Genomic DNA, 22,780 nt, shown 5'->3' with positions numbered 1-22,780 from the left:
TATTCGAGGTCCAGCTCTGTTGTGCGTCGGGTGTCTCCGAGTCGGTAATGTTGTTGTTTGTGGTAGTGATTCACCTGTCTCAGATGATGTACTGAGCGGTGTTTCGGTATGCTCTGCGTCCATAATGTGTTGATGCACAGGCATGGTGTCAGAGGTCGGAGAGGGTAAAACCCATGCTGGCTCGACACGTTCAATCGATACCTTTGTCGGAACACCATTGTACATAATGTCCACGGTATGCTTATTTCTACTCAGCACCTGAAATGGGCCCATATGTGGTGGTTGTAAAGGCGATTTGACTGGGTGTAATGGTTCTGAGCACTATGGGACTTAACTTCTCAGGTCATCAATTCCCTAGAGCTTAGAACTACTAAAACCTAACTGAGGACATCACACACATCCATGCCCGAGGCAGGATTCGAACCTGCGACCGTGGCGGTCGCGCGGTTCCAGTCTGTAGCGCCTAGAACCGCTCGACCAGTCCGGCCGGCCGACTGAGTCTGTTCGCAACGTTACGCGAGAGCAACTGTATACGTCTTTGTGCACAAACAGCTTACGGTTGCCATGGCGAGAAGGTGGCGGGCAACGTATTTTGTGCAGTGACGTTTTAGATGCTGCACCCAGTGTGTGAGGCCCTCTGATCCAGGTACTGAGGTTGGTACTAAATAATCTGCAGGAATCCGCAGCGGCTCGCCGTAAACCATCTCGGCAACTGATGCACCAATATCGGATTTGTGAGCTGTCCGCAGGCCTAACAACACTAATGGTAATGCTTCCGTCCATCTCTCTTGATGACACATCAATGCTGCTTTGAGTGTTCTGTGCCATCGTTCGACCGTACCATTACTGGCAGGGTGATAGGTAGTCGTGTGGTGGCGTTGGAAACCGCACATTTTGGATAGCTCGAGGAACAACGTAGATTCGAACTGACGTCCTCGGTCAGTTGTGACACGAAGGGGGCATCCAAAACGGGCAACCCACTTACACAGAAACGTCTTCGCAATAGTTTCGGCTGAAATATCGACTATTGGAGTTGCTTCTGCCTATCTTGTGCACCTATCTACGGCCGTAGACAAATATCTGTAACTCTCTGACTGTGGGAGAGGTCCAACCAGGTCCACGTGAACGTGTGCGAATCTAGCAGAGGTACCTCGAAAATCTCCAATACCAGCAAGCACGTGTCGTCCTACTTTACTTTGTTGACAATGAATGCAGGAACGTAGCCAAAGGCGCGCGTCTCTTTTCATAGAAGGCCACACATAGTGGTCTGTCAGCAGCTTGATTGTAGCGTTGGCTCCTGGGTGCGGTAGTGTGTGGACGCTGTCGAATGCCGTCTTGCGCAGCATTTCTGAAATGAATGGTCTCGGTCTGCCTTGAGAACAGTTGCACCATAGCTTCCGCTTGGAGTTAGGCACCAGAATTTGCTCGAACTTCAGACCTGTAGACGGGTCGTTTAACAGCTGTCGTAGCTCTGCATCCTTGGTCTGTTCCGCTGAAAGTTTATCATAGTCTATAATTACTGAAATCCCGCAAATACGTGAAAAATATCACTGCCACAAGCCATCACCAGGCCTGAACAATTCCGGCAGGATATACTGTTCATCTTACGTTACTAATTTCAAGCAGGGCTGTCTATATACAGGTGAATAATACGTATTTTATCGTCCAATGCGTGTCTCGAGTTTGTATTTCGGAAGGCATCATCGGTGGCCTTAAATATATAAATACGAGGGTCGGTCAAAAAGTAATGCCTCCCATTTTTTTTCTACTTAAAAAAATTAAGTTAAGTGAAAAATTTGAATTTGGCGCCATTCCTCAAACCTTCTTCTGCAATCCACTGCAGTAGTAACTTTCTGTGTCAACAGGTGGCAGCACAGCAGAAGTTTGTAAGATGGCCGACATCGATGTTCGTTTGAGACAGCGTTGTGTGATTGAGTTCTTGAATACAGAAGGTGAAACGCCCATACGCATTCATGAAAGACTGAAGAATGTGTATGGTGTTGTGACAGTGGATGTCAGCACTGTTAGACGATGGGTTCGTCGTTGTAAGGAAGCTGAAGGGCAAACACCGTTGACTGACGAAAAGCGGAGCGGCAAGCCGGTGAGTGCAGTGACTCCACACAACATTCAGCAAGTTGATGACATCATTCGTGGTGACCGTCGGGTGACTGCAGATGAAGTGTGTCGCATTATTTCTCTTAGTAAAGGCAGTGTGATCACGATTATTAAACAATTGGGGTACTCAAAAGTTTGTGCACCGTGGGTTCCAAGAATGTTAACCGATCAGAATAAAGAGGCAAGGAAAACAATAGCCTCCCAACACTTGCAGCGCTTCCGTTTGGAGGGAGATGAGTTTCTGAAAAAAATTATGACCGGGGACGAAACATGGGTGCATTTTTGTGAACCCGAATCAAAGAGGCAGTCAATGGAGTGGCGTCACACAAGCTCGCCGAGGAAGAAAAAATTCAAAACTGTGCGATCGGCAGGGAAAGTTATGGCAACAGTTTTCTGGGATACAGAGGGTGTGATTCTGGTTGATTTTTTGGAGCAGGGATGCACAATAAATTCTGTTCAATACGTCACAACCCTCAAAAAACTTAAAGCACGTCTTCAGCGAGTTCGCCCAACAAAATCAATGGCAGATGTTCTTCTTTTGCATGACAATGCAAGACCACACACCAGTCGTCACACCTCTGACGAGATTGTCAAAATTTGATGGGAAGTTTTGCCTCATCCCCCATACAGCCCTGACCTGGCACCATCAGACTTCCATCTGTTCGGGCCACTAAATGAAGCTCATCGTGGGATTCATTTTGAAGATGAGGAGGCCGTCAAAACATCCGTGCGTCAATGGCTTAGGAAGCAGAGCTGTGATTTTTACCGTGCTGGGATACATGCCCTTGTTCAAAGATGGACCAAAACTGTAGAGATGGGCGGAGATTACATTGAAAAATGACAAAATGATCCTCAATGTTGTGGTTTTCAACCTATGTAATTGCATTTAAATTTCCTGACAATTAAACGTAGAAAAAAAAATAGGAGGCATTACTTTTTGACTGACCCTCGTATATACTAACGTTATTAATGACTATTTGTTACGTTTTCGTGACTAAAGCGCTGACCGATTGTGACAAAAGTTGACATGGAGATAGCTTGAGCGCAGAGGAAAAACATAGCCTACTTTATAATATGTGTGGAAGAACATATTTATTGATTTAGAGAATTTAGCGGGAAATATAGAACAGCGATTACTCTCTGAAAAAGCTATTTACTCTTTGAATTTTGGAGTTCATCCTATTTCTGAAAATGTTTTTATTGTTTGATATGTTCTACATAATACGATTCGACGTAATGAATACAATGGTTATACAGTCCTCACGTGTTTAATCCATACTAATACCGCTATTATTAATTGCGAAAGTAACTCACTCTTGTTAAGTTTTCACTCTACCGCTGAACCGATTGCGATGGTATTTGGTACGGAAGCAGACCCCAGGCTAGTCTAAATAGTTCTATCTTTTTGAGTATTTATTAACATTATGAAATATCGTATACGTGAAAGCATTGCAGAGGATGCTGGTGCGATGCTCGACGGCTCTTAATGTTTATAGATTATTCCGTGATAATACATATCCAGTGTTATTGTGCACGTGGTTTGTGATACTGAGTTCCTACACCACTTGGCATAGCTGGAGATACAACAATATAATCGGACGGTAAGCCGGAGAATCGTATTTACAACTATTACTACGAGCACCGCAAACGTAAGCCTGATTTAGCGCATAGTTCTCAGAGGGCTCAAGCTACGACGGAAAGTTTGCTTGAGCTCAACAAACTTCAGTGCAGTCTCACGTCCGCTGAAACTTGGACGCAGAACGTCGGGCGGCCTTAAGAGCTGCAGAGACATTAGAACAGCCACAGACCCGTCGCTTTTATAGGCATTAAGCGTCACGCGTCTCTTACAGCTTTCAAAACACTTCAAGACTCACAATGACGGCATCACTTAAAGGCTGCACGTCAAACACAGCGTCGTACCTTTACATGTGGAACGTGCGAGGCTTTTGGTGAGGCGGCGCCTGATTATGATCTAGTAACTGACTATGTTAATCATAAATTGATTACCATAGGGGGATGGATCAAAAATGTAGACAACGTAACGCATTGAAATGGAATGGAGAAACGGTTGATATGTGTTGCTCTTATGCCAAAATCTCACACCCAGTACTAGGTGAGCCAGAAAAACCCTGAAGACTCTACTTCTGTATGAATGTAATAAATCCAGGCAGTTTTCAAATATTTTTAGAAAATATAAAATGCATAGTTTCAGATTCGACGAATAGCAAAATAACACAAACACATTCATTATGTACCTACATACCGTCAATGCATACATTTTTTATGTATAATAAAATTATTAGTTTACTTACTCATCAGAACGGAAATACTGATGTGGGAAAGAAGGAGCCAGTAACAGCTAGTATATACATATTTTTGTATGCATCGTTAATACTTTTTTTTTCTTTTGGTGTATCAGACCTTTACACTGAGGATAGAATATTTCTCATTTCTACTTACACGGGATTTGTAAACGCTGCTGTGTACATGTTCCTTTTCTGGTTATAGAGCTGTTCTGCTTTCTGCCATTCGAGGTTTTTTAGCACGGCACTGGCACTCTTTTACTCCATGTTATATTTTGAATGTTGTTTCCAACTGTCCAGTACGTGTTTTTGTGATATCTGTGGTGCGAGCGTTCGCTTGTGTTTTCTAACCTTAATGTTTGCATCGAACACGTAAAACAGATTAGTATACACTATAATAAATGTATATTTTAGGTCACTGATGATACCTTTCAAAAAACAAAGGTGAAACACGTAGTGTGCGGTAAAATTCGCTTTGTTCAGTTGCATGTAGTTGGAACTATCTGAAAATTATCAGTAATTACTACAGGCAACTCAGGACAATGGGCCAACAAAACTTGAAGATGTTACAGCAATCGTTCGTTTCTGCTACAACAGACACAGCAGCCATTAAGAATTAAAGTACTGTCATTGGTCGCTTGTTTCTCGCCTTACTATTACCAAGGATATTTTTTTCTATCCCCTAACGGTCGCGAAATTAAAGCCACAGTGAAAATCCTGTGCAGCTTTGCACAGATGTGCCACCCAATGCCCCTGGTATGGCCTTCTATCGCGTCACATCGCACTTAGAAGTTCTGAGCGCACGTTGAACAAACAAGAATGGCCAGAAAACAGTGTCTCCCACCACAAGTGAAGGCCCGCTGAGGGGTTCCGCCTGATTTGATGCAACCCACATAACGTAACTGTCTTTCTTTATGACAGTTCTCGGCCACACACTGCAGGGGCAATGAGGACGTTTCTGCTGCGTTTTCGATGGGACGTGTTTGATCATCCACCATAGGCCTGGAGTTGGCTTCCTATGATTTTCATCTCTTCGCTCACACTAACCGCTCGCCCGATGAGAGCATTCTGACACAGACAACGAGTTGCAGACCAGCGTTGAGAATTGGCGAAAAGCACAAGCGGCTGACTTCAATGACGAAAGCACTGTAGGGTCTATAGTTGCTACCATGCTACGACAAATGTCGAAGTCAGGGCGGCGGCTGTGTAAAGAAGGTGCCGGAAAACACCGCTAAATGTTGCATACGAAACATTTCTGGCTGTCATTGTGGTTTCCATTTGGTGACCGACCTGAGGCTGAAAACAGAAAAAAATAGCCCTTTCATTTTCGCTCATCAGACACGAGCATCTTCAGCAACACGTTAGAGGTTTAAATATCCGTTCAGCACCGTCTTCAACATGAGGTGGTGTGTTTTGCGTGCAGTATTTATTGCATATTGTTCGGACTGGTGTATGAAAGCTCAAGTGGAAAAACCGTCGCGTGTCATTTGGATAGCAAGAGTAATATCGACATGTACAAAGGTTGTAGTTATTGACATTGCGTGAGTGAAGCACGGTTCCTGGTTTGAAGAACTTTAAGGCCCCATATCGTACCTCCACTGGAGTACTATGCAACTCTACTTTATTTCCATAGCGACTATTTGGAACAGCGGGTGAGGGACAGCAGTATACACCCCCCACAATCTGGTAGAGCTCTGTGGAATCTCATCGTCAGCGGGTGGATCAGCTGCATGTGGCACACTTCCAGAAACCCGGGCACTCCTCCTCCCAGAACTGAAGGCCACAACCACACACAGTAGTATACGATGTATCCTCGCGGTGATTAGTTTTGTTCCGTCTGCTAATTTCCACTACGTCTTGTAACTGTTAACAGCACAAATAGTTGTCATTTATGTTGAGAAATATAAGTGAATAATTTCTTCCGATACATTATGTTTTTGGGAGGGGTCCGCCCTTAGCAAAACACAGTTTTGTTTTTTGTCCCAGACATGATTCACTGCTGTTGCAGCACCATCAGTGTTTTTTTTTTATTTTGTGGCTGTTAAACATAGGGAGTGTTCTTTACTGTTCATGTACATGTAAATATTAGTTTTTAATCGTAATTACTTATTTTTGAAGAGCAGCCACAAAATAAAAAACCCACTGATGAAGCTCCAACTGCTGTGAAACATGTCTGGGACAAAAAACAAAACTGTTTTGCTAAAGGCGGACCCCACCAAAAAACGTATGTACTGTTAAAGCAAACACAGAAAAAAGGGCTTCAACCTAAAGATGAATTTCGTTCGACTTTGACTGTGTTACGTAAAATCTGAATTCTTAACAAATTTAATTCAAATTTTTACACGATACTCTAATAAACATTCAGACGGGCATACATATTCTTAAACAATAATGTAAATGTTTTCTGTTAGAGTCGACTGCGAGAAAAAAATCCTCTGTTGTGCTGCGAAATGGTGCCGTTTGGTTTTCTTTCTCACAATCTATTTTAGTTTCGATAGCAGGGCATACGCCTTCAACCACTGATCCCAATCTATTTACTATCTCATTTTAAACGAGTTCTGTTCCCAGTCAAGGTTTTGTTTCCGATAACAATAAAAGAGGCTGAAGACCAGAGAAGGAGAGGGAACGAGGAGATGAATTCCGGGAGGGGGGGGGGGGGGGGAGAGATCAGGGCGTACATCCAATTTCAATGCATATTTACTAATTTAGACCTAGGACGTAACGCAAGTACCCTCACGTAGAACAGTCTATAAAAGATTAAAGGTATCCAAACAATGTCAGAAGAACAAATGGAACCTCGGTAAATATCAAGCTTCGATGTCTACACCTATCTCCATACTCCGCAAGTCACCATCCGGTGCGTGGCGGAGGGTACCCTGTACCACTACTAGTCATTTCCTTTCCCGTTCTACTCTCAAACAGAGCGAATGAAAAACGGCTGTCTATATACCTTTGTATGAGCCCTAATTTCTCTTATCTTCTTGGTTGCTGCAGTCGGCTTCAGACGCCAGTTGCCTACATTTTCTCAGTAGCGCTCCTCGGAAAGTCCGCTGTGCCGGTCCCAAGCCCGGGGCCTCACCATACTATAGGCGAGGAAGGGGGAGGGGGAGGCGGAGGAGTAACAACCTCATTAAAGAACCAGGGTTCACCTGGCCTGGGCGAAAGTACCTCGTAGCGCTCCTTGGTGCGACTACATTGAAGACCTCAACGGTAACGAAGGCGAAGGGAGTAGTTCTCGGTACGGAGGAACAAGCGGAAGAGGCAAGCAAAGAAAAAATCCACTTGGAGTCTGCTTTGAGGCAAACGGCTGAGTGGTCATCGCCTGTCCACCAGTGGTGCGGCAGAAAACCGTCCCTCGGAGCGAACAACCTCGAGTACAGTCCTTAGGGGACTTGTACCCCTGAACCAACGAACAATCCACAAAGGATACGCACTTTGGAAGAGATTTTACCCCAGGGAGTAGCCAATCTCCAATTTCTAAGGAAATTAAAAGTAGGCCATCGGATTCTGGGGGCCTACAGCAATGTGCGAAGGATGAGTCGGAGCATCCTGAAACCTGCCTTAAGCAAGCAACAAATAAAATTAAACACAAAAATACAAACGATTTGGCAATTTTCAACGTAAATTCACTTCTAAAAACAGGAAAACTCAAAACGTTAAAAACTTTATAAAACAGAAAAATATAATGATAACAGCACTCCAAGAAACAAGGTATACTGATGAACATCCATTTGATTCAGAATCTCCAAAGGGAAGCCGGGAAAAAGAGCTATGAAGAAGGTACTCCAATTTGGAGCAGGGTTCATTATAAACCAAAATATATTAAAATCAACAGTAGAATTTAAATCTATTAATTTCAACATTGACCTTCAAATCAGTAAACAAACTGTATACCATTGTAAATACACATGCACGATCAAATGAGAAAATCAGAACACAAAAAAACAGACAGAATTTTTTTGGCAGGAACTGTCAAACACCTTTGACCAGATTTCATCCAAAAACGCAATAATACTGCTGGGAGACTTCAATGCTCAAATCTGCAAAGAACGTCATCACCTGTCCATAGCAGGCAAATTTCCTACACATAAAAGAACCAATGCAAATGGAGAAAGACTTATTAGTCTATGCAGAGAACATGACATACATTTATCAAAAAACTCCCTTGGAAACAAACTACATGGATATCCCCGAATCCAGTCTGTGGGAAAAACAACTTGACCATGTTGCTATAAGCAGACAGTCTACGTCAGAGATACTCATTGTAAAAGTTGCTAAGAGCCCAGTTTTAGATTCAGATCACTATCTAGCTATCGTTAAATTCAAAATAAGGCCAATATATAAAAGAGCCGGTGTCAACCTAAAAAGCTTGACGCTCAGAAATTAGCTAAGGAAGATAATTTCAGGACACCTTTGGAAAAAAGGACACCTAAAACCTGTGGAACAACTTCAAAAAGACATTGTACAAACAGCAGAAGAAGCCATTCTCCTTACCAAAAAATTGAAACGCGCCTGGTGGAATGATGAGTGTGGTGAACTAATCCTAACAAGACAACGAGCTTGGAACATATGGAATGAAAATAAAAATGATAAAAATAGGAACGACCTAAAAGAAGCCCTGAAGCAAGCAACAAAAAGCCTTAAAAAGATCAAAGTACATTACATAAAAGATCAACCAGCATCAGTAGACCCCAGCTTCAAACAGAACAATGCTACGGACTTTTACAAAACTTTCAAAACTAGCTTAAAGAAATATACTCCACATAGTCTATTTTTCACGGACCAAAAATGCAGAAAACTGCGTATAATAGCACAGAGAACTGTAGAATACTTGCCGAATACTTTGAAGAACTAGATAACTGTGATCCACCGAAAGAAAAATTTAATTTCGATATTGTAAACCCAACACCCCCGGACTCAAAAGCCGCCAACGACAGAAGAAATAAAAGAAATCATAAAACACCTTAAAAATAATAAAGCACCTGGAGAGGATAGTCTAGTTGCTGAGCTATGGAAGGACTCTAGTGACAACATGATGCAATGTCTATCAGAAATACTCAATACATTTTTCGTGTTATAAAGGTTATTTCTTATTTAGGTTTGAAGTTTAATTATTTTTGATTAAAATCTGGACAACACACTGCTTACCACTAGAGTGGACATCTGCACTAATACATCCACTACGTAAAAAGGGAAGAAAACAGACCCTAGTAATTACACGGGAATCTCCCTCTTACCAGTGACCTATAAGATCTTTTCTATGGCGCTTTTAAAAAGAACAGAATAAATTCTTGACAAACAACTAGGAGAGTATGAGGCTCGATTTAGGAAGGGGTAGGTCATGTGCAGAACAAATATTAAAGTTAAAGAACAAAACAGAAATGAGGAATATGTAATTACTTTTGTGGATTTAAAAAAAAGCCTATGATTCAATTGGCAGAAATACACTGCTTGATATCTTAAAAGAATTGGAACTCGGTACTAAAAGAACGGAAATAATTAAAGCAACTTTCACAAATACACAATCGAAAGTAAAATTTAGGGGAGAGCTCTCAAAATCGTTTGAAATACCGTCAGGATATGGACAACGCTGGAATTATAATAGACACAATAGAAAACAGAAAACATTTCAGTAAGGCAGTTCGAAAGGCAGTATTTCAGGAGAGAAAGAAACCAACTAGACGAAAGTGGACTCAAGAAGAAAGGGAACAACACTCTAAAAGGATGGAGGAAATTTGGAAACTAAGGAAATCTAGGCAAAGTTGATTCATTGTATCCTCCAAATGGGTTATTCGAAAGAAGAAGAAAAAGAAGAAGAAGAAGAAGAAGTGTTCCTCGAAAACAACATCGCGTTCGCTCCAGGGATTCTTATTTGAGTTCCCGAAACATCTTCTGTAATATTTGCACGTTGTTCGAACCTACGGTAACAAATCTAGCAGCCCAACTCTGATTTACTTCGATGTCCCCCTTTAATTCACACTGATGCGAAACACGAACACTCGAGCGGTACCCAAGGATAGGTTGCACATGTGTCTTACATGCAGTCTCCTTCACAGGTGGACCACACTTTCCTAGAATTTTCTTTACAGATGATCCACACTTTCGTAAAATTCTCCCAATAAATCGAAGTCGACCTTTCGTCTTCCCTACTACAATTCTTACATGCTAGTTCTATTTCATATTGTTTTGCAACGGTACGACCAATGTCAAACAGACACTACTAATGCAGTATTCGAGCATTACGGGTTTGTTTTTCCTACTCATCTGCATTAACTTGCATTTTCCTACATTAAGAGTAAATTGCCACTCATCACACCAAGTAGAAAGCCACGGACTGCTGCTCACCCTTTCCGGCAGATTATTTATGTATACAGAAAATACTAGCGTACCTATCACATAACCCTGGGGCACTCCCGACGATACACTTATCCCTGAAGAACACTCACCATCGAGGTAAACGTACTTTCAGTTAAGAAATTTTCGAGCCAATCACATATCTCGAAACCTATTCCGTGAGCTCGTACCTTCGTTAACAGTCTGTACTGGGCACCGTTTCAAATTCTTTTCGAAAATCAATCTGCCCGTTGCCTTTCACCCATAGTTCGCAGTACATTGTGTGAGAAAACGGCAACATCAGTTTCGCACGTGCTTTCTAAAATAGTGTAAATTCGTGGATAGTAGCCTTTCCGTCTCAAGGAAATTAATTTTATTAGAACTGAGACTATGTTCAAGAATTCTTCAGAAAACCGACGTTAAGGATATTTCAACTCTTTCAGTTTTTTCCCTGCCCCTCGGAAGCGTATTACTATGTCCACCACACGGCAGTCTGTGCGATGGTATTGTTTGTACGATCCTCCTGCGTAAAAGATTTCTAAAACAGTTCAAAACAGGAACGTTAGAAGTACACGCACATCTTCCAACATTTCACTTGTAAGTACTTTATGGTGATTTATAACGAAGAAAATACTCTACACCCTATCACGTATTATTAGTAATAGTTCCTATCGCTGTTCTTAAAATATTCTGTCCACAGTACCTACGCTCTGTGACAGAATTACATTTGGTTTCAGTGTGATTGTGCTCATCTTGACAATCACATAGTTACTTTTCACTATTGACCCCCATGTATTGCAATCCTTGGTTTTTAGTTATTAGTTGCCAAGTATCGCGTCAATTCTGTACTTGAAAAAGTGCCTTCAAGAATAATTCTTTTCTTGGTTCTTATTTGCAAGCATACTATTTGGAAACAATCATACGATCCAAGGTTCGCAATATAGGCCACCGCTTCACAGTCGGTACTCACACAGTGTCCCATACACGTACAGGTCAACTCGCTGGAAGTGTTTTGCGCTCTTACAGTGGCAACAGTATTGCAGTTGTTAAACAATTTAACTTCCAAAAAGCGTATTTTTTCGTTTATGTAAGACCATAACACCTCTGATGTGTCACTGCTTCATCACGTCATCACGAATAGCATAGAGTGTATCTTGGAAACCTTGACGATGGAGCCTATAGCTTCGAAACACGCAGCGGAATTAAAAAACCTGAGGAGCCAAAATAAAGGCAACAGAAGGAGTTTTATTCGTTAAATCTATATCTTTCACTGTCTCTGAGTGCCACGTGAAACCATTATGGATACGTTAAACTGAGCAATGTCGTTTTATGCATGAGGTAGCTTGCCACTTACTCTGTTTCACGTGACGCGACAATTGTGCCATAAACTCCTCTTTTGTGAGATACTTACCTCGTTTCAGTGGTAGCAAGGCATTAAGTCACTGAATATAGTTATTGCTGTAATTGTTTCGCGACGTGACAACTCACTAATGGAATGAAGTAACTCAAATGTGACCGCCTGTAACATTTTTATTTAAAAACGAGCAAAACAGAGTAAAAAGGAAACAACGGGATCCTATGCAGCGAGGTGGTTGTGCCTTGCTGCGAAATACCGAATCGAGCCATCTTCCAGAAACCGATTCCACGCGGACCTTCGGACTCTTCCCGGATCTGCTGTCAGAAGTTCCCGGCTCGCCGCTCTGAGGCGGCTTGCAGCTAACGCCCAACAGGTTTCCCACGGCGTAATGGCCACTGCTCAAGTCACCGCGGCCGGGAGGCAGCACGGGCTCTCGTGCGGGCTGTACTGGCTCATCTTGGGGAAACACAAAAATTCCGCAGTCGTGTTCCTTAAAAGCACTCGTTCCCAAGTTCCTGTTCCGGACTTTACTAACGTCACAGGAGTACCAGGAACGACTGTGTGCTGGTTTAAAAATTTCTGATACGTGTTACTGGAGTTGTGTTTACAAAGGTCAAACGGTAACTTACAATCCATAGAAGTTCGATAACGGTATGCAATGCGAAAATGAAATTTCTTAAGCAGAAAGTTCAGTACCTTAGAAATGACTCTCACTGTACGACTGACTGCCTTCGTTTCCATCACAAGAATACACTGTCCCAAAACTGCTGAAATGGTTTATCATATCACTTTTCCACACATGAAGCGTCATCTCGAAACGGTTTCCAACAGAAATGAACGAAAAGAAATATATGGCGCTAGGTCGACACTGCATGATGGTTGTTGTATGTCCATCTTATCAGAGATGGTTGCAGGACTCGGCTGTTCGACACAGGATGTCAAATCCAACACCTTTCAGCCGTATAGTTTCCAAACTTATTTTATTTCGCTACCAGTTTCGGCGAATTACTACGCAATCTTCAGGCCTCTGACCGACGTGTAGGAAGATTCCACTTCGGTTTTGGTAATAACGTAGACCAACATTCGAGTACCGGTATCTGTAGATTTCTGCTTGCTATAGCGATCACTTCAACCATCACCTGTCGACCAAAACGAAGGAACTTCAAACCCACCGCACGCAGCTCCAACTGCTTCACTGCTAGCGTACACTACCGCGTGTCCAACAACGAACATCTCTAAGCGGTGTTATTCCACGTTCGAGGAAGTCTTACACAGTTTCGCCCCCGTCTGTTAATTACTAGTTAGTATTTTTCTCTTTTTTTAAGAACAGACATAACAGTCTGACTATGAAGTGTGCTATCTGCGGTTAACAGAAGACTAACGAATATGACACATGAAGTAATAAGGGCTGAAGTTTGGAGGTACAAATAAGTTATCTTTGGAAGGCAATATTCGTCTTTCGTCTGACATACTTCACTTCTCTTTACCTTCCTTACCTATCCTCCTCCTAGCCGCGATTAGTTAAGATGCGTATATTAATGTTACCTTAAGTGAGAATAATTACTCATTTTTGTTGAAACACTGTACCAAGTTCTCTTATCTTGTACCAGTAACAGGTTTTACAGTAGATGTATGGGTGAGTCTTATTGCACGAACGGAAGTAACCGGTTGGGGCGATATCCGCAAGGCCGCCATTGCGGCCATCTCACCGAGATAACCACGAAATGTAGTAATTACCTACAACGTGCTTGCAATTAAGTTCTCGTAGTCCGATTGCTGCGTGCAAATAAAATTGGCACATTTAAGATAATCCGAACTTTTATGATCGCGAAAATAACAAGCCAAAGCAGAACTCCTAAAGAGTGATATCGTGTCTTATGGGAATGGCATATGTAGAATTCTTCGTCAGCTCAACTCGCCCTCTGAAAAGCAACTTACTGTGAATCGATGTTGCTGGGTAATCCCGACTTGTAGAAAATTACGATCGCCCAGCGTAGTTAACTACTCAAGGCTGGTCATCCACAATGGCTTACCTGGAACAAAAAACGACAACAATTAGATCGACGGTAGATGATACAAAAACCAGTGCTTCTACCTACAAAATATTATTTCTCCAGAGCTTAACTAGCAACAGTGGATTATACGTTACTTTCTGACCGACTTTTATAATACGTAACTGAAATATTCAGACACTGTGTAGGACTGAGATCAATGTGGGGCTTGTTTTTCGCAGGACATGCTTTCAGCAAATGAAGTACTCAGACGCGTTTCAAGGGGATCAAAATACACTGTCTAACTAAACATATGTGGACACACCTATGTAATGCGGAATGTATATTAACATGTTTTTATTAAGTCGCGTCAGATCGGTACAAATTTTGCAATTGATTTTAAACAAACTTCCCGATGAGATAGACACTTGAGACTTTGTACATAGTTCAGAACTGGATGGCAATGCAATATTAACTCGCTTTAGTGCCTGGTGCGAAGCGGAGGGTACTCTGTGTCCCACTGCTATTTCCCCGTCTTCCTGTTCCAGCGGCGAATGTTTCGCGGCAAGAAAAATAGCCGGTAGGGCTCCGTGTGAGCTCGATTCTCTCTAATTCGTACTTTCACGGTCTTATCGCTAGATATACCTAGATATACCGGGTGATCAAAAAATCAGTATAAATTTGAAAACTGAATTAATCACGGAATAATGTAGATAGAGAGGTACAAATTGACACACATTCTTGGAAAGACATAGGGTTTCATTAGAAGTATAAAAAAATTCAAAAAATGTCCGACAGATGGCGCTTCATCTGATCAGAATAGCAATAATTAGCATAACAAAGTAAGACAAAGCAAAGATGATGTTCATTACAGGAAATGCTCAATATGTCCACCATCATTCCTCAACAATAGCTGTAGTCGAGGAATAACATTGTGAACAGCACTGTAAAGCATGTCCGGAGTTATGGTGAGGCATTGGCGTCGGATGTTGTCTTTCAGCATCCGTAGAGATGTCGGTCGATCAGAATACACTTGCGACTTCAGGTAACCCCAAAGCCAATAATCGCACGGACTGAGGTCTGGGGACCTGAGAGGCCAAGCATGACGAAAGTGGCGGCTGAGCACGCGATCATCACCGAACGACGCGCGATAGAGATCATTCACGCGTCTAGCAATATGGGGTGGAGCGCCATCCGGCATAAACATCGTACGTTCCAGCAGGTGCTTATCAGCCAGGTTAGGGATGATGCGATTCTGTAACATATCGGCGTACCTCTCACCCGTCACGGTAGCAGTTACAAAACCAGAATCACGCATTTCCTCGAAGAAAAAAGGCCCGATAACGGTAGATGTGGTAAATCCAACCCATACCGTGACTTTCTCGTCTTGCAATGGAGTTTTCACGACAGTTGTAAGTTTCTCGGTAGCCCAAATTCTGCAGTTGCGAGCGTTGACAGATCCTCGGAGCGTGAAATGAGCTTCGTCGCTCCACAACACGTCACTCAACCAATCGTCATCATCCACCATCTTTTGAAACGCCCACACCGCAAATGCCCTCCGCTTCACTAAATCGCCAGGTAACAGTTCATGATGCCGATGGATTTTGTACGGATAGCATTGGAGGGTACGCCTCAGTGCCAACCAAACAGTAGTGTACGGAATGCCGGTACGACGTGCGACTGCAGGAGCGCTGACTTCCCCGTGCATAGACGAACCCGCTACAGTCTCCATTTCTTCCTCAACTGTCTCAGCAGCATTACGCCTTGTGCTCGGTCGGCCACTACGGGTTCTATAGTCTAAACAACCCGTGGCTTCGAACTTCGCAATCGTTCTCGCCACAGCTGCATTTGTCAACGGACCGTTACCCGTTCGAATCCCCTTCCTATGGCGATAGGATCGTAACGCTGAACTAGCACATTCCCCATTCTGATAATACAGCTTCATTAAAAGCGCCTTTTCAGGTAACGTTGTAAGTAGGCTGTTTAGGTTTTCTTATTGGTAACGCCGCTTAGCGCTCGGTATGAAAAATCACTGGGTGTGCTGTGCGCAGTCTGTGTTTAGTTTGCATTGTTGTCTGCCATTGTAGTGTTGAGCAGCGGCAGTTGGATGCTAACAGCGCGTAGCGTTGCGCAGTTGGAGGTGAGCCGCCAGCAGTGGTGGACGTGGGGAGAGAGATGGCGGAGTTTTGAAATTTGTAAGAATTGGTGTCATGAACTGCTATATATATTATGACTAGTGAGGTAAATACATTGTTTGTTCTCTATTAAAATCTTTCATTTGCTAACTATGCCTATCAGTAGTTAGTGCCTTCAGTAGTTTGAATCTTTTATTTAGCTGGCAGTAGTGGCGCTCGCTGTATTGCAGTAGCTTGAGTAACGAAGATTTTTGTGAGGTAAGTGATTTGCGAAACGCATAGGTTAATGTTAGTCAGGGCCATTCTTTCGTAGGGATTTTTGGAAGTCAGATTGCGTTGCGCTAAAAACTATTGTGTGTCAGTTTAAGCACATTCGTGTATAATTGTTCAAAGAGGACGTTTCACATAGACCAGTCGTGTATAATTTGTTCTAAGGGGACGTTTCAACGTCAACATGCGACTGCTGGCGCATCTGACTGTCTCTCTCATTACAGCTCCTTTATTACACGATAGTCATGCATAGTGACTGACGTTTTTCTGCCCAGCGCCATCTGTCGGACATTTTGTGAACTTATTTTTTTGCCCTAATGAAATCCCATGTCATTCAAAGCATTTGTGTCAATTTTTACCTCTCTACCTACATTATTTCCTGGTTTATTAAGTTTTCAAATTTATACTGACTTTTAGATCACCCGATACATATGGGTTCACTCAGGTAGAGAGAGACTGAAAGAAACCTGAAATTTACCATATGTCTCTATTCTAATTCCATGAAAACGTATGAAATCGACTCAAAATTTCCACACACAAAACTCTAAAAAAGCAGAAAACAATTATTTAAATGAAACGATTTTTGAAATGAAATGTTTCTAAAACGAAAAAAACAATAAAATAATGTCTTCTAGCCCCATACAGATAATACTGAAAATTTGTGCTTGTGCTTTTTATTAGGTATAACAATACTTGTAAAATTTGAAACCAAAAACGCTTGGCGCCAGCAATAGATAATATTGACTACTGTAGAGACTAGCTGTCGTTGCGAAAAATTGCACAATAGTAAAATAAAATAGTTACTGACTTAGATACAATAACTAGTGCGCGGATAGTTCACTTATTGCACGCGCCCCACGTTTTACTCTTTAAATTTTATTTGTGTTGTCATGTTGTTGTGGTCTTCAGTCCAAAGACTGGTTTGATGCAGCTCCCATGCTACTCTATACTCTGCTAGCCTCTTCATCTCCCAGTACCTACTGCAACCTACATCCTTCTGAATCTGCTTAGTGTATTCATCTCTTGGTCTCCCTCTACGATTTTTACCCTCCACGCTGCCCTCCAATACTAAACTGGTGATCCCTTGATGCCTCAAAACATGTCCTACCAACCGATCCCTTCTTCTAATCAGGTTGTGCCACAAATTTCTTTTCTCCCCAGTTCTATTCAGTACCTCCTCATTAGTTACGTGATCTACCCATCTAATCTTCACCATTATTCTGTAGCACAATATTTCAAAAGCTTCTAATCTTTTCTTGTGTAAACTGTTTATTGTCCATGTTTCGCTTTGATGTATGGCTACACTCCTGACAAATATCTTCAGAAAGGCCTTCCTAACACTTAAATCGATACACAATTTAAAAATTTTCTCTTCTTCAGAAACGTTTTTCTTGTCTTCGCCAGTCTATATTTTATATCCTCACTTAAATCGATACATAATTTAAAAATTTTCTCTTCTTCAGAAACGTTTTTCTTGTCTTCGCCAGTCTATATTTTATATCCTCTCTACTTCGATCATCATCACTTATTTTGCTGTCCAAAAAGCAAAACTCATCTGCTACTTTAAGTGTCTCATTTACTAATCTAATTCCCTCAGCATCACCTGATTTAATTCGACTGCATCCCATTATCTTGGTTATTCTTTTGTTGATCTTCATCTAACATCCTTCATTCAGGATACGGTCCATTCCGTTCAATTACTCTTCCAAGTCTTTTGCTGTCTCTGACAGAATTACAATATCATCGGTAAACTTCTTCTCCCGGACTTTTAATTTCTATTCCAAATTTTTCTTTTGTTTCTTTCACTGCTTGCTCAATATATAGATTGAATAACATCGGGGAGAGGCTGCAACCCTGTCTAGCTCCCTCCTCACCCACTGCTTCCCTTTCATGCACTTCGAATCTTATACCTGCAGTCTGGTTTCTATGCAAATTTTAAATAGCCTTTCATTTCATATATTTTACGCCTGTTACTTTCAGAATTTGAAAGAGGGTATTCTAGTCAACATTGTCAAAAGCTTCTTCAAAGTCTACAAATGCTAGAAACTTAGGTTTGCCTTTCCTTAACCTGTCTTCTATGAGAAGTCGCAGGGTCAGTACGGCTTCGTGTGTTCCTACATTTCTCTGGAATCCAAACTGATCTTCTCCGAGGTCGGCTTCTACTAGCTTTTCCATTCTTCTATAAAGAATTCGTATCAGTATCTTGCAACCATGACTTATTAACTGATAGCTCGGTGATTATCAGACCCGTCAGCCCCTGCTTTTTTTGGAATTTGAATTATTATATCCTCCTTGAAGTCTGAGGGTATTTCGCTTGTCTCATACATCATGCTCACCAGATGGAAGAGTTTCGTCATGCCTCGCTCTCCCAAGGCTATCAGTAGTTGTAACTGAATGTTGTCTACTCCCGGGTACTTGTTTCGACTTAGGAGTTCCAGTGCAGTGTCAAATTCTTCATGCAGTGTCGTATCTCCCACTTCATCTTCATTTACGTCCTCTTTCATTTCCAAAATACTGCCCTCAAGTAGATTGCCCTTGTATAGACCCTCTTTATACTCCTTCCACCTTTCTGCTTTCCCTTCTTTGCTTGGAACCGGTTTTTGCGTCTGAGATCTTCATATTCATACAGGTGGTTCTCTTTTCTCCGAAGTTCTCTTTAATTTTCCTGTAGGCGGCTTCTACCTTTCCCTTAGTGAAACATGCGTCTAAATGCTTGTTTGTTTTCTAACCATTCCTACTTAGCCATTTTGCTCTTCCTGTCAGTCTCATTTTTAAACGTTTGTATTCCTTTTTGCCTGCTTCAATTACTGCATTCTTATATTTTCTTCTTTCATCAATTACATTCAATATTTCCTACGTTATCCAAGGATTTCAACTATCCCTCGTCTTTTTACCTATTTGATCCTTTGTGTGTGTGTGACCAAACTACTGAAGTCATCAAAATGACTCTGAACAGTATGGGACTTAACATCTGAGGTCATCAGTCCTAGAACTTAGAACTACCTAAACCTAGGTAACCTAAGGACGCCACATACATCCATGCCCGAGGCAGGATTCGAAGCTGCGACCGTAGCGGTCGCTTGGTTCCAGACTGAAGCGCCTAGAACCGCTCGGCCACACCGGCCGGCTGCTGAGGTCATCGGTCCCCGGACTTACACACTACTTAAAGTAACTTAAATTAACTTATGCTAAGAACAACACAAACACCGATGCGCGAGGGACGACTGGAATTGCCGGCGGGAGGGACCCCGCAATCCGTGACATGGCGCCTCAAACTGCACGGACACTCCGCGCGGCACTTGATCCTTTGCTGTCTTCACTATTTCATCTCTCTTAGCTGTCCTTTCTTCTTCTACTGCATTCCTTTCCCCTGTTCTTGTAAGTTGTTCTCTCTGACACTCGCTACAACCTCTGCTTCTTTCAGTTTATCTAGGTCCCACCACCTTAAATTCCTCCCTTTTTGCAGTTTCTTCAGTTTTAATCTGCTGTTTGCAAACAATAAATTATGGTCAGAGTTCACATCTGCCCGTGAAACGTCTTTACAATTTAAAAGCGTTTCCGAAATCTCTGTCCTACCATCATATAACCAATCTGAAGCCTTCCGGTGTCGCCAGGACTCTTCCACATATACAACCTTCTTTCACGATTCTTAAACCAAATGTTCTGCATCGGATAGGCACTTGGTGCAGGGAGTGGCAACTGACCCTTGACATAGACAAATGTAACGTATTGCGAATACATAGAAAGAAGGATCCTTTATTGTATGATTATATGATAGCGGAACAAACACTGGTAGCAGTTACTTCTGTAAAATATCTGGGAGTATGCGTACGGAACGATTTGAAGTGGAATGATCAAATAAAATTAATTGTTCGTAAGCCGGGTGCCAGGTTGAGATTCATTGGGAGAGTCCTTAGAAAATGTAGCCCATCAACAAAGGAGGCGGCTTACGAAACACTTGTTCGACCTATACTCGAGTACTGCTCATCATTGTGGGATCCGTACCAGGTCGGGTTGACGGAGGAGATAGAGAAGATCCAAAGAAGAGCGGCGGAGGGGTAGCTCATGGCGTGCAAATATGCAGATTATTTTCGCGCAGTATGTAAGAGTAAGAACACTTGAGTGACTTGAAACAAATTTAGCACATAATTTCAAACCTGTACGAAACTTTTCCTGCCCGACACCCGTCAGAAAACAATGAAAGGAAAAATAGTATCGCTTACTATACATTTTCGTTGTTCATGCAGTAAAACTGCAGCGTTATGTGTGACGTTTTTATTTACCACATCTTTACTACTAACTCTGTTCGCAAAACTTTTTCAAGCAACATTCCATATGTACCGCTGAATGTAAATTTAAAATTACATCACGGTACGGCGTATAGTTCAAGAGATGTGACATAATAAATATTAGGATGCGTGAAAAACTAGCTTTTGCTTAAAACGGAGAGCAGATTATCCTGATTATATTCGTCCAATCTTTAACAATGAGAGAACTTAAGCGACTCTGAACGATGTTTAAACATAATTTCAAAAATTTATCTCTCAATGTCATATATTAAGTCGTCTGTAAAGTAATCAGAAGTTTGAAGCTTTTTTACAGATGCATATTCGATTATCGAAAGAATCAGAGATTTACTGGTTGAACAGTAGATGAAATGGGAAGCGGACCCAGCAGTATGAAAGGAGACGGGGAATACTGTGTTGTCACTGGAGGAACAGTAACAGTATAATAGGTCGGTCAGGAGACTAAAGCGACTTCGAACGTGAATCAGTCACTGGAGGTCACTTGACTAACAAACCAATCAGCGACATTTCAATACTGCCCACGTCGGCTGAGGGTGACGTAGTTGTGAAGTAGAAAAGCGACGAACAACCACAGGGGCAGACCTCATGTAATGATGGGCCGAGACCGCCGAGCTTTGCGGAGGGTCGTTGTAAAATATAGCAATAATTAAACAGAGGGAATTACTCGTGAGTTCCAAAGTGGGAACAGTAGTCCAGCTAGTACAGTGACTGTGCTTAAGGAATTGAAAAGAACGGCGAGCAGCTTCTCATAAGCCACATCTTTCTGTAGTGAATACTATGCCGCGTGTGGTGGCAAGAGCGAAGCCACAGGAGAGGGGGTGGCCGTAAACAATCCGATGGAACGGTTTGGATTTGGCAAATGCATCGAGAACGTTACCTGCGGTCAGCTGCACTGCTAACGGAGGAACTTGTTTCACTAGTTCCGTGTATTGAAACACGTAACATTGTTTTTCTATGAAAGTGGGGAAATACAGACTTCCTAATTACAGAACGGACACTGAATGTTAAATTTGATGCCTCTAAAACATAATTTTTTTCCGAGCACATTTTTTGCATTCAAATTTGATTTCCATACACACTTTCTAGCGGAATTAGAGGAGATTGCGGTAGCTACAAATTTAAATAATGTTTATAAATATATTTGCAATTTTCATTGTATTTAATTATAAAAAATTTCGTAGAAATAAAACAGTTAGTAGCACACCTGTATGATGTGCCCTCGACAACATCGTGCTCTAAACGTCACACTCGTTTTCCAGCGAAGACCTTCCAGGACTTTATTACAATATGCCGTTTCCTTCATCCCAGTACAAGTTCAAAACAACTCATTACTGGACACTGTTTTATTAAGAAAAATGTTTGATTTCAAGCTCTCTGTTATTTCCGAAAATTGGTAATAGCTATTATGATACATCTTGTATAACGTTCTATTACTATTCAGAATGTAATTAAAAAAAAGTCACAATCCTACTCTCTAGATTCCCACTGCGTCGAGCTAACACACCAATGAGATAAAAGAGTGTGCAAAGGTTAAATATCTCGATAAAGAATACTAGTGCTATAACGTTTACCTGGAGTAGGAGACTCAAAGGACAGTAACAAAATGCTTTGAAAAGTGGCAACGAAGACAGTTATCAGGAGCCCAAACCACCACAGCTAGGGAACTGGATGATAGCTTAGCCACGACTTAGAAAATTGATATGGCTGACAAACTTATAAGTTAGGCTTCAAACGCTACTCAATAATGAATTATTTTAAAATGTATGTAAGGTCCAATTAATTTAATTTTTGAAACAGGTTTAATTTTCTTCCACTTCACTTTAAAACAAAAGGCTAAATACTATACTGATCAGAACGTTGACGAAATGTCTGGTGCCAGTAGCGGTGCGTTATGGAGTTTTCTGTCCCCGCTCGGTCCTTGGCACACCCACACGTTTCAGGATATAGACCTCATGTAAACTGCCATGGG

At 41.9% G+C, this 22,780-nt stretch overlaps 1 protein-coding gene across 1 annotated transcript in view; it reads right to left on the bottom strand.

Annotated features, from left to right (window-relative positions):
- Window positions 1–22,780, bottom strand: part of LOC126284731 (uncharacterized) — a 371,044-nt gene that overhangs the window by 234,693 nt on the left and 113,571 nt on the right. The gene's annotated exons all lie outside the window — the stretch shown is intronic.

The sequence above is a fragment of the Schistocerca gregaria genome, chromosome 8, assembly GCF_023897955.1.
Source record: "Schistocerca gregaria isolate iqSchGreg1 chromosome 8, iqSchGreg1.2, whole genome shotgun sequence".
Lineage (NCBI taxonomy): Eukaryota > Metazoa > Arthropoda > Insecta > Orthoptera > Acrididae > Schistocerca > Schistocerca gregaria.
Note: the sequence above shows the minus strand (reverse complement) of the source record. Positions and strands in the feature narration are given on the sequence as shown.